Here is a 12914-nt window from a genome sequence, read left to right as displayed (position 1 = left end):
TAGAAGTACTCTGTACATATATATGCAGATTAGGATCTACTGAATTCAATAAACGTATGTATCTACATACGAGCTATATATGTATATATATATATATATATATATATATATATATATATATATATATATATATATATATATATAGGCAAATTTAAACATGTATACCTAGTGATTCTCGTCTGGCGGAATTTCCAGAGGCCAAAGTGTTACAGAAGTAGTAGTGTATGGTAACATCCAAAGTTACCGTCGTCAGCCGTGAAACGAGTCTCTGCGAAACTTTAGGACGGCCAATTCGATTTGACTTGCCGCCGCGTTTACGGACTATAGCTCACTTGCTATCCCAAAGTCTCTTTATCCTACTCCACCTCTTCTTCCTCTTCCTCGACTTCCAATTTCTCTATACACACAGACCAACTACTTTTACTTTGCTCCTCTCCACACAAATTCATCCCCCATCACCAAAAAATATCCACACCACCAAATGTTTGCCCAAACATTCTCAGAGTTTCTTGGAACTCATTGCAAGTTACTTAGATTAATACACAAATATGTGCGACCTATTCTTGATAAAAATAATCGACCAACAAAATTCAGTTTATTGCATAACTTTGTTTTCTATGGATAAGTTTGAAAAACTTTTTTTTCTACTAGGTCATTTTAGCATGAAATTATTTTTTTTCTGTAGTGAAATAAATGACTTCCCCTCTTTTCATAAAAATAAATCACGCAATTTTTTTCACCGACCCATTTTGCCCCAGCCCAATAATTATACACATAAAAATGAAAAAATTAAATTTTTTATGTCTCAATACAGAGTAAAGTAACGTACAATTATTTTTAATAACAAAAATATATCCGTAACAATTTATCAATTAACAAGAAATTAAATAAACCGTACAATTATTTTTTATCACTTTTCAAATAATAAAAAGTATACCCTTCGTATAAATACTTACAGTTACAACTCGTATGTTATTAAATTACCTTGTTCGTAATTAACCCACTAAGCCTAACAATCGGGTCTAAGAAAGTGCGTGCCGGTAATTAGACCGAGATATTCCGGAACAATAAAATGAAGACAGCAGTGAATAAAAAAAAAAAAAAAAAAAATTATATATCAAGTTCTGTCTTTCCTTTGTTCAGAAAAATATTATAAAAGTCCAAACTGTCAGTAGTAATAATTACGAGGCTTAAAATAGAGGGGGTTTATTAGATGCACGTATGGTGTACATAAATAATAATAATATAGTTGTATATATATATCGCATGTCGTAGAGCAGTTAGGGTTTGAAAGAGAGAAAGTTTAATCTGCATAACTCTGGGTTCAAAAATACCTTTGTCTGGTTTTAGTAGCAAGGGTGGAAGGGGTTGGGGTTGAAATTAAAGTAGGAGTAAGTAGTAATGCGATTGTTCGAGTTTATGAAATAAACCGACAGGATTCTTAGAATGTCTTTAGAGTAAAGGATGATGATAATGGCAGCTGTAGAGGCGTCGGGACAGTGGTTGGAAATGGCGGTGGTGGTGGGTCGCATGTGGTGCGTATTAACGACGTCACGTAGGTAACCATCGGCTGGACTGCGATGTAAACGTGACCTCAGGAGCGTGACCATCGCACTAGTCCTTTCCACGTTCCATGCTGGCACATAACAGTGGCTGTGATTCTTTTACAGTTGTGTTTAAATCCACTCGTGAAAGATAAAAGTCCGCACAAGAGTAATGCATTTTTCATTCAACCTTTCGTATCTATAGCTCTTACATTTTATATTTCATATTTTAAACTTTTTTTGTCAACGCGGAAACCTGCTAAGAACTTTTTAAAGTTGCTTAACTTGTATCGAACTTTGATCTCAAGGCTTTTTTTTTTTAGATGAGATAATAAAAGTTGGATTGTAAATTTATTTTTAAGTAGAATATAAAATTTATGTTCGGACATTAAGTTTTTTTTTTTATAGATTGAATAAGTTATTTATTTTTATTAAAGTTATAGTGTAAGTAGAGAAGGTCTTTATGTAGTCGGACAATACATTTTTTGAAAATAATTTTTTTAACGCAGTTCAATAATTTTTTCTACCCGGGGCGAAATGGGACTACTTAACAAAAAAAAAAAATTTTTTTTATTGTGATTTATTTTATCCCGTAAACTCGATTTCTTTTGATTTCCCAAAAGGCACGATAATAATTCCACAAAATGAAAAAAAAATTTTCTATTGAAAAAAAAAAAAAAATGTCCTTCGATGTAGTGTCTCATTTTCCCCGGATTACTTTATTTTTAAATCAACTATTTGTAGCTACAGTTGTCACTATTGGAGATTTGAAAATTATTTTCATTTGTTGGTAATTGAAGGCAATTAATTAATTATTAATCACTGTAGCTTTAGTTAAATAATTATTTGAATAATCACCGGGAAAAACTGCGGATGACAGAATTTATCTCATATCACTTGTCAGGTGTCTACCAGGTTTTAAATATAATCACAAATTATTGTTATCTGAAAATGTCAAAGCTTTTATAAATTAATTTTATAATATTTTCAGAGTGACACAAAAAATAGTTTATTAAATTAATTAACGAGATAAAATTTTACGGAATAATATTTGAGTAGCCTGTAGAAAAATACTAAAAATATTAACTGTGAAATAAAAATATATCTTTATATTTATATTTATATATAGAAATGGTTACAATGGGTTTGGTCTATTCAAAGGTAGTCCCTATACATCTGGCATTGTTAATCCTTCCGCTTTGTTATTCAGGTCTACTCTAAAACACAAGTAAAGCGAACATAAAAAGTGTAGTGGAGTGAGGAAAAAAATGTGTCCACTAGGGTGAGATAGGAACAATGCAGATGGATCAACGTCAAAAGAAATATTTCAAACATCTTATGTACGACAAAAAGTATAACAATGATAATCATAACAGTAATAGCAACACAAGACAAAAAAAAAAAAAAAAGGAAAAAAAAGTAAATATGAAAAAGGAAGATAGTGTAAAGTAAACCTGCTATTAATAATTTTTTGTTATCACATCCATTGTAAATTTGTCACTTTAATCCCAGCATTTTTTCATCACAAATGTTCTTTTGCAAAATGATCAGACGACATGGACGGATGATGTTTTCAAGTTTATAGAGATGAGGGTTATTTTCACTCTTATGTATCACAATTACTTTTTATATGAGGCATTTTAAATTATTTTTCGCATTTTTCAAAAAAAAATTAATGATTGATATCAATCAAATTTATTTCCAGTATAATATTCATTGCAATAAGAAACAACTGAAAATATATGTCTTGTAGTATGATTATGAAAGAAATTTGAATCTTTAGTTGGTCAATTTTTGATTATTGGTGATAGAAGCTTAATTATTTATTTTACAAAAAAATTTTGTGATTATATTTTGTAGGAAATTTTATGGAATACAAAAAAGGTCTCTTGTAAAATTACCGTAGGAGAAGTAGTTTAAGAGTTACAGACGATCAAAATTTTGATATATATGAATAACAATTTTTGATCATTATTAATCTTTAAATGCCTGTAACTTCTTAACTGATTACTCTAGAGTAATTTTATTTCAGACATTTTTTGTAGGTAACTGAATTTCCTAAAAAATATCCTTATGAAAATTTTTGATAAAATAAAGTTTACAGTGGAATTTAATCGATTCCAAAAATAGTTATAGCCGATTTTTTTTCAATTCTGTACTTTCATTTTTTCAGTGAGTTAATAACGTAATTTAGGTTGAAATTATTCGAATTTGTAGTTAGTAAATTTAGTAAATAGTATTGTAAAAGTTTTATTACGCTTTTACAGTAGTTCCATAAAGTGCATTGTTTCAATACACATTTCGTAATAAAATAAAATTAAAACCGCTGTTGAAAATTGTTAAAATACTCTACTCTCTAGCCAACAAAACAATGTCGAACTTCAAACAATAATTCTATGAGCTCACTCCAGTATTCCACTAGTAAAATATATTTTTTGAATAATTTCAGTAAATGTTTAATTCCTTCGCTCGTGAAGTATTCCTTCATTTTTGCAATGATTTTTCTGAAAGAAAATTTTCACAACACGGAATGTCTAAAGAAAATTCTATAAGTAAATAACAAATGTTAAGTTCCCTTTTCTCTTTTTTTGTTTAAGTAGAAAAATAGTGAACCGTCAGTTGGCATTAGAATTTTATTTTTCGTCGTCTTGATAAGTATAAAAGGAAATCATTCGTGCGTATATATCGACTCATTGAACACTACGCAGTTGAATATACTAGTAAAACTACTGGTTCAGCCTCTGGTGATGTTGCTTCTGCTTCTGGCTGATGTGATGCTGTTGAATTTTCTCCGTATGCCATTTTACGTTTTATATTTTTCAATTCCTACGTCCGACTGATTTTTCTCGACATTTCCGTTTATTTCGATATACTCTTGTATGTCGCTGTCATTTCCCAGCAATATATTTTTTTTTTATTTATTTATTTTTTATTTCATTTGAATCTCAGTATATATTATATATATTATGTATAATCTAGACTAGGACACGAAACTCCTAAGAGAATTATTTATTTATATATATTTTAATTACCGCATAAATTTTTTTAAATTTATTTTCAACAAATCTCCAATAACTTGTGATTAAAAAATTTTTTAAAGCATGACCAGGCAAATTATTATTATTTTTTTTTCTTAATTAACTCTATATTTAATTTCACTTCTATTGAATTAATCCAAAACGAAATTTTAATATTAATAACAAAAAAAATTTCAAAACTATTAAAAATAAATAAAAAAAGACATTGAATTTTATTGTGACAAAAAGTAACGAAACAAGAGATTAATTTGAGTTAGCATAATGTTTATGTTACTTTTTATTATCATTTCTTTATATTAAAGTTTAAAGTACTTTTGATGGAGGTGAGTTATCTAAAGTTAACCACGACAAGCTGATACGTGATTTTTCTTCCACTTGACTGTTGGCAGTTTTGTCTTTGCGCCTCAGGTTATACTCTGCAAAAAAGCTCGCTCTTATATCTATATACATATATACATATATACGTAGACTATGTAGTAAAAAAGAGCACCGTGGCAGCGGTAGCGAACAGCAAAAAGAAAAAATGTAAACGTGCTCGGAGAAAACTTGATATAGGAAAAAGTCGCGGTGAAACCGTTAATTCCGTCGTAAGACCGGGACACGGATATTACGTAAATGTAGGAAACTTTTTTCACTCCGGAACAAATAATGAAAAAAAAAGGAACAAAATGCTGTATAGAGATTGAGACAAACGTAATATACTTAGACTATTAATTTATTTTTATTTAAATACCTTTTTTTTTATTAAAAAATTTAATCCAAAAAAAATTAACTCAAATTTAAGATAAACAAAAATGTCCATTTAATTTATTTAAATTCACATTAAAAATAATTTTATATTATAACTTGATAACAAACTCTAATTAATTGCCACACTGTAAATAGTTTGTGGCAAACTGAAGTAAATGCGAAGCGTATGACTGTTTATTTATTTAATCCCTTCGCAGTGAAATTGACTTCTTAAAGAAGTTTATTTTGATATTAAAACAAATTGAAGTGAATGTGGATTGAAATAAAAATCAGATCGCTTCGAAATCACTTCCGGAGAAGAACTCTCTATTTATTCCATATATGAAGTGATTTTTTTTTAAACTCAGAAACTTCAAGTGACGAAATGAATTTGGATTTGAAAAAAATCCGTAATCATTTGAAATTTCTACAGTATAGGGGAAGGGGGCGGCAAAATGGGCCCTTTAAGAAATGAGGGCTTATATGTAATATAAATGTCAGCCCATTTTTCCCCCCTTCCCCTACAATTTTCTCACGAAATAATTATAGATTTCGGCAGCAAATGAATTTTCAAACTCCCGACTCTCTTTAATATACTTGTGATACTTCTGACTAATTAAATAATTATCCAAGATTACAAAAATTAAATTAAATAAATATAAATTAATTAATTTTAATGAAAATAAATTAATAATATATTTAATTAATAAATTTAAATTTGAAAGCTACTAAGCCCATTGTGAAAATATACACATATACAACTCGCGGAAAATTCCCACAATTACCAGTGATTAATGATTTATAAATAATCTATATGAATAAATAATCTATAGACGCTCTCGTACTCCACAAAGCCACTCGATAAATTATAAAACAATATAAATTAAAACTTTTTTTTATTAATTTACAGCCATTGAAATTCTGGAAACATAAATTCTCATTAAAGTTACTTTAAATATAAAAATTAAGTAAATTTATTCCGCTGCATGAGTTTTATTATTTATCATAAATAAGTTGACGTACGTGGGCTGAGCAATTGAGAAAATTTCTAATGAGTTGTGTGGGTAACGTCGCCCTCTCAGCCGTCATATACTTAAAATTATTTTTATTTCGCGTTAGTTTTTTACAAGCTGTAGCTATAAGTCCTCGTGATTCTCGTCGACGCAGTGCCCTTGGACATAAATATGTTCAAAGACTGCCACTCAGACGTACAAACTCTCGAGAGCTAAAATTCACACCAGAATGACGTCAATTTAATGAATCAGCTCTACCTCATGCATTTGAAATAATAAATTAAATTAACGAAATAATTAATCAGGAGTTAACGTCAATTTATAATGTCCCTCTAAAGTACTTTATTATGAATTATTGACGCATGAATGACAGCCGTTTAAATTAACGACAAGACAATGGGATCTAATAAAGAAATCTCCAGCCGTCAAACAGTTTAAGCGCCAGGAATTAAATTTTTTACAACGTGTGCAAGAAATAATGACGTTTATTCGTGTGTGAATTATTTCCCACCCGCATCCAGAGCTAAAACTGCTTATTGCACTCGGGCAGCTGGAAATATTTAATATTCAATTTATCGTTTGATTTTATTGAGAATTTACAAAAAATAATTCAATATTTCGAGTCCATAGTAGCTCAGACACATGCGCGATTCAAAATTCTGCCTCAGGAGACGTCTGAGTACTTGAGGAAACGGCAGTGCGCACATTTCGCACTAAAAACTCAGACTGAGTGAAGATGTCTTTTAAGTAGTGCGTGATTTATTTATAAACTAGTTTCATTTCATCTGTAGCAAAAAATAGTTTATTTTTATTTTTCATTTTATGTAGATATATGTATATATATATTTAATATCTGTACATACTGGTGGTTTTATCTGTATATTTTCACCACATAGCTGATGCCACTTAGCATTCGTTTTATTTTCTTCCATCACTCTCCGCGCTCTTTATAGTTGTATACAACGAGAGAATATTTTACTACTCTGTATTTCTCTCGAGTATCGCTACATGCTTTTACTTTACTGATACTTTTTATTTTACATCTCGAGCATAATGCACATGGAATATAAATTATTAAAAATAAATAATAAATTATTTTTCTCTTGTTTTTCATTATTTAATAGCATTATTTTTCAAATGAAACTGACATTAAGCAAAAGTTTATAAATAAGCGCCTTGAGGCCGGTACTAAATAACAAACTGACAGACACGGAAAAAAAAAATAAATGTCTCAGATTGCTGGTTTTGTTCTGCTAATATATATATATATATATATATATATATACATGTATGTATATTGTAATTAAATGGAAGTAATTAGAGTAAAGATACTTTATAGGGTTCTCTAGTATGTATTTCCGAAGCAAATGAAAAAAAAATCGAGTATATTAATTCATTTTTTTGAGAGATATCGTGTCTACATACAATTGACCCGGACGCCACCGAAATTTGATTATTTTTTTATGGATATTAAATTAAATCGAGCCGAAATATCCTTAGAGGCATTTATTGGACTGTTTTCTGTGCAAAGGCTTAGTGCGAATGGGAGAGTGAAAAATTTTGAGGCGAGGGTAAACACGCAAAGCTCTCCGACTAAGGTGACAGTAAAGTTATTTCCCGGATATCTTGTGTTTTCTCTTAATATTAATATGCAAAGACGCGAAATCAATGTTAATCTAAAGCAATTCAGGATCAATTAACTTACACGCCAGGTGTATCTGTAAAATGATTCAGCTATTGTCTTGGAAGTTACGTTGCAAGAAATTTAATAGAGAAACGCACTTGGATAGTAGTAGATTGCTTGAAAACACTAGTAGCTGCAGTACTATCCGAGTGAGAGGTATTCGCGACGGGGGTGGAATTCTGATTGTATCGTATCCAGGCATGATGATCCAATATGTCTGCCATAACGCTTTCTACCCAGAGGTATTACGTGCTCGTTCCTATCCTGCTTTTACCATCATATACATATCTCTATGTAGATGTAGTTCAGATCCTTCCTGGTGTAGCCGTAGCCCGTGCGGACTTTCTTGTTCCCTGACACCCTAGTACCCAGTGCAGGCGCCTCGCTAGCTCACCATTTCACTAGATTACGCCTTACGCCATCAGACTTTCTTGATTGAATACATCAGCATTATTCATCGGAATAAAACCGACATCCGTATTATTATGCTGGTTTTACCTTTCATTTAAACCCATTCCTATTATTGGACACCATCCCAGCGACGATTAAAAAAAAGATCAATTTTACTTCTTTTGTAGCTCTACCATAAAATTACGATCCCTTTTATAACTTCCCTTCTTTTGTTGAAATACTTTTACATATTTTTTGCTCAATTTTTAACTCAGCCCAACTTTATAATCTCGCATCTTTCGAGCTTTAAAATTTAACAACTGAGTTAAAAAATCAGAGTAAATGCTTTTGGATCCATATCAATATCTTGGTTTGGTTCTACCGCGTCAGGATCTAGGAAAGGCGATAAAATATGAACTGATACCGGAGGCTGATAGCTGGGGAGCTGGGGGTTACGGACTGCTGCAAGCTAAAGTTAACTCTAGTCACGTACGCGTGCATCATTTGCCAGAGGTTTCATACTGGCCATAACTCTATCGCCCCTCCTGCATATCCACAGCCTCCAGACAGTCTTACAGCTCTAAATGTAGCCCCTTTCACTTAACATTTCTTCCATATCATAAATTCAATACCTGCCTGTATTTTTACCCGAATGACACTTAACTATTAATCTTCTTTCCAATCCCACGTTATAAACCGTCCGAGCAAACTGTTAAATACAGTGACCGTAAGCGCTTTGCACAGTCGCTCAATTTGTTCTGAATAGAAATTAAAGTCTGCCCGGGTGATCTTCAATAGTCCGAAAGACAGAAAGAAACAAGCCTGCAAATTGGATCCCGTCGACTGATTCGCGCACAATAGAGTTGAATGAAAAAAATAAAACTAGAAATTACAGAAAGTGATGAAGTCTCTGAATAGAATCAGAGCAAATAACAAAAATTCAGGCAAGTAGATCAAGTGTAGGATAAAGTCAATTGATATATCGCCCAACCTGTGGTGAATCCTAGACCCCTCCACAAATATACACATACATACATGCATATATACATACCACAAGCATATCAGAGAGATTCAACTAGAAAAGACCAGCATTAATTCGTAGCGAGAGATATAAATGATCCGGTGGATATGGTCTAGTTGGTAATAAAGCTTTCAGGCTCATTCTCATGTGACATGGATAATGGGAAAAGGATCAGTTGGATCAGCTAAACATACACATATATATATATATTATATCCATCAACATGTATATGTATGCATCATATATTGGTTGCGATACACAGACGTCGTTCGCGCACGAAAAGCTCGACGTCAAAATGTACGCCCGTCGAATATCAACGTCCACTCATTCTCTCTGTATACTGTAGGGTGAGCTCGTTCTCGTTGGTAGTAGAACACAGGAGAGGAAGGGAAAGGCCTTTAAAAGTCCGAGCACGTTGCGCGTAATAGATACTCGCTGGTGTGGCAGCCGCTTCTCATCCACGTTTTCACTCCTATACCGTTAAAGGGATTATCCTGGTTCGCATATATCCCAATGTAGTCTGTTACTGTTACTGCTGGTAGTGGTACTGCTGCTGGTATTTCTGCAGCATCCTGCGTGTGCAATACTCGCGATGGTATTCCGAACTCATCGGGTTCACAAGTGGGCGTAGGATACGCGACCGGATACTACAAAGCAGCCATTGATCGTTTAACTGCGGCAGTGTACGCTCTTTATCTCACGTGTGGGTGAGAAGGAGATATATCTCACTGTCGAACTAGTTGACTAACTAACTGTCATTGTAATACTTTTTTTAATTGCCAGATGGATCGGAGATTTATCTTCGCTGGATTTCATTTCGTTGAGGATTAATCTGTTTTTGGATTAAGATGCGCCATTTGTTTCTCTCGCTCAAATAAGTAATTAAAAAATTCCTAGTAATTTTTATTTTAATTTTTGAAACTCCGCTTACTCAAAAAAAAAAAGAAATTATTTTAATTGTCTATTCAAATTTCGAAGTTTTCCAACGTGAAAATTTCGGCTTGCAGTCGGTAAATTTAATAAATCGTTACATTTACATCGAGGAAATTTTTTTAACGAATATTATTTACCATAACAATGTAAATTATTCAAGTACTCAACAATCCAATCAAACGAAAAACTGCAAACTCTTTTGGCCTTTACCAAAAATAATTAAAAACCAATTTGAATATTTAGTTTTAAATTAAGAATATTTAAAAACCCATTTATTCAAAACTCCGCATAACTTTACAAATTGATGTATACTCAAAACTTTTCTATTGATACCTTTTTTTTTGTCCAAATAACAAAGAAAAGTTTGAAAAAAAAAAAAAAAAATTCTGAAAACTTTATTTTTAACTTTTTACGTTGGTTTTATTTTCGTCTGCAGACGAGGGTTGTTTGTCACGACCTGTTTCCTGTTTCGTTGGGCATCCTAACTTGGTTTATATCCACCGACGCTTCTACACAAGCTTCTTTCTTTCCATGTCTATATACATACACATACTTTTTTATCCACATCTCGTTATTTGACTTCTCTCTCGCTTGCTCACTTTATATTTGGTTCGAGCTCCCAGTAATTCTCATATAACATGCACCCTTTTTTTTATTGAAGCTCGGAAAATTTATCAAAGTTATACTCGAGTATAAATATACACTTGTGAAAAAAAAAATTTTCTAATTTTTCCGCGCGAATTTTTTTTTTTAATTTTATTTTACAGGTAAATATTTTTAAATATTCATGACTTTTTAATTTTACTTTGAATATTTTATTTACTCCCGTAATTATTATTTATGTATGAAAAAAAAAAATATATAACAAACAGAAAAAAAAATGGTGGAATTGGAGGTAGATTTGAAGCTGAAGACATTGGAAAAGGCAGAATAAGATGATGGAAGTATGTGGAGTAGATATGAGTAATATAAAAAAAGCCGATGGTGAATGGATGAGGATAGCGAGCAAGTAAGCAACCGAAAAGAGAAAATACTATATATATCAGAGGGAGGGCAGGGGGGGGGGGAGGGAGAGACTCGAGTATAAGAGGGGAAATGGGTTTTCTCAGAAAAGGAAAAGGGCTTAACGCGGTGGATGTGGTTTTCTTACTATTATATATACTACTCAGATAGTTCGACTAGTACGGCGAGCTCGGGCTGAAACTGAAGAGAAAACGAAGGATATTGGTCCCATGACGACCGACGAAAGCGTTCTTGGAATATCATTCTCTTTTATCTAAACTACCCACGTTGAATCTCGGATAACCACTACGGTCACTTCGTGCACGCCGGAAAAATACTGCAACCCGTACTATTTTTATAATCATTTTACCAACCTGCAAATACACTAAGTTTATTTTTAATTTTTTTCTTAAAAATGGTTTATGGCCATAGAACAAGTCTTCTGCAATTATCAAAGTAGACCACGAGAAGCGAATTTTTAAGTAAAAATTACCCATAAAATTTCGTACTATAAAAACATTCAGCCAGTAACTAAATTTTTACGATGTTGTTAGCAGAGATTGCACTTCATTTACATGCTATCGAGTTGTGGATTTTACAATGTGCATGGCAAAAATTTACATATTTTTCCCATATCCTCACAATATCATTTTTCGGGTAATTTTTACTAAAAATTCATCTGGGGTTTAAAATTTATGCTTTGGGTTCGTTTTCAATTTTATTTTAAACATAAAACTAATCGAGGTGATGAAACATTTGCAAAAGCGCCCGGATATCCCATTTTTTAAAAAAGCTTTAGTTTTTACGAAAAGTGTTTCTGAAATTTATTTCAAATAAATTAAATTTTTTTTTACTGAAATTTATGCTGAACATCAAGTAAAAGCTACTAAAGACAAATTTTCGAGCTATTTTTTCCGGACTTAGTTCGAAACCCGGAATTATGCCTTCTTTGAAAATTGAGGATGAAAAAATTCTTGAAAAAATTTCGGGCAAATAAAAATCCTCGAAAGCACTATTTCATTTTCGTCGAGACGCATCATTTAAAAAAAATAAATCTGGCGGTTTATTAAAAAATAAACGATTCAAAAAAAAATAATAATTTAAATTGAAGACATAAAAATTTTTTTGATCTGTTATAAATAATTTTCAAGAGGAATAAATTTAACAAATAATAGGGACACACTTGGATTGTAGGTATTAACTCAATTTTACGAGTTTTTTTATCGTAGTAGTAATGGATGGTCGTAGAGTAGAATTATTAAAGATAAAACAGTTAAAAATAAAATTTAAAATATATAATTTGAAGTAACCGGTGGTAATGTTAGTGTGGGCAAGAAACTCTTTAAAAAAGACTGAGCGTTTAATTAAACAATTAAAATGTAAATTAAAAGAACCAATTTGTTTATTATTGTGTAATTACGACAGGGTAAAAAAAGGAGGTTGGAAAACAAATGGCATTACGAGAGACATTATTCACCGGTTAAAAAGTCTTAACAGCCTTCAACAATCTCGAACGAGTGTGTGCCAGTGGTGTCGGGGGATTCTCGAGGGCGTAGTCTC

General features: G+C 31.7%; 1 protein-coding gene across 1 annotated transcript in view; it reads left to right on the top strand.

Annotated features, from left to right (window-relative positions):
• The window catches only part of LOC103569256 (beta-1-syntrophin), a 131804-nt gene that overhangs the window by 76142 nt on the left and 42748 nt on the right, over positions 1-12914 (top strand). The gene's annotated exons all lie outside the window — the stretch shown is intronic.

Source organism: Microplitis demolitor, chromosome 5 (genome assembly GCF_026212275.2).
Source record: "Microplitis demolitor isolate Queensland-Clemson2020A chromosome 5, iyMicDemo2.1a, whole genome shotgun sequence".
Classification (NCBI taxonomy): Eukaryota; Metazoa; Arthropoda; class Insecta; order Hymenoptera; family Braconidae; genus Microplitis; species Microplitis demolitor.
This window is presented reverse-complemented; position numbering and strand designations above follow the sequence as displayed.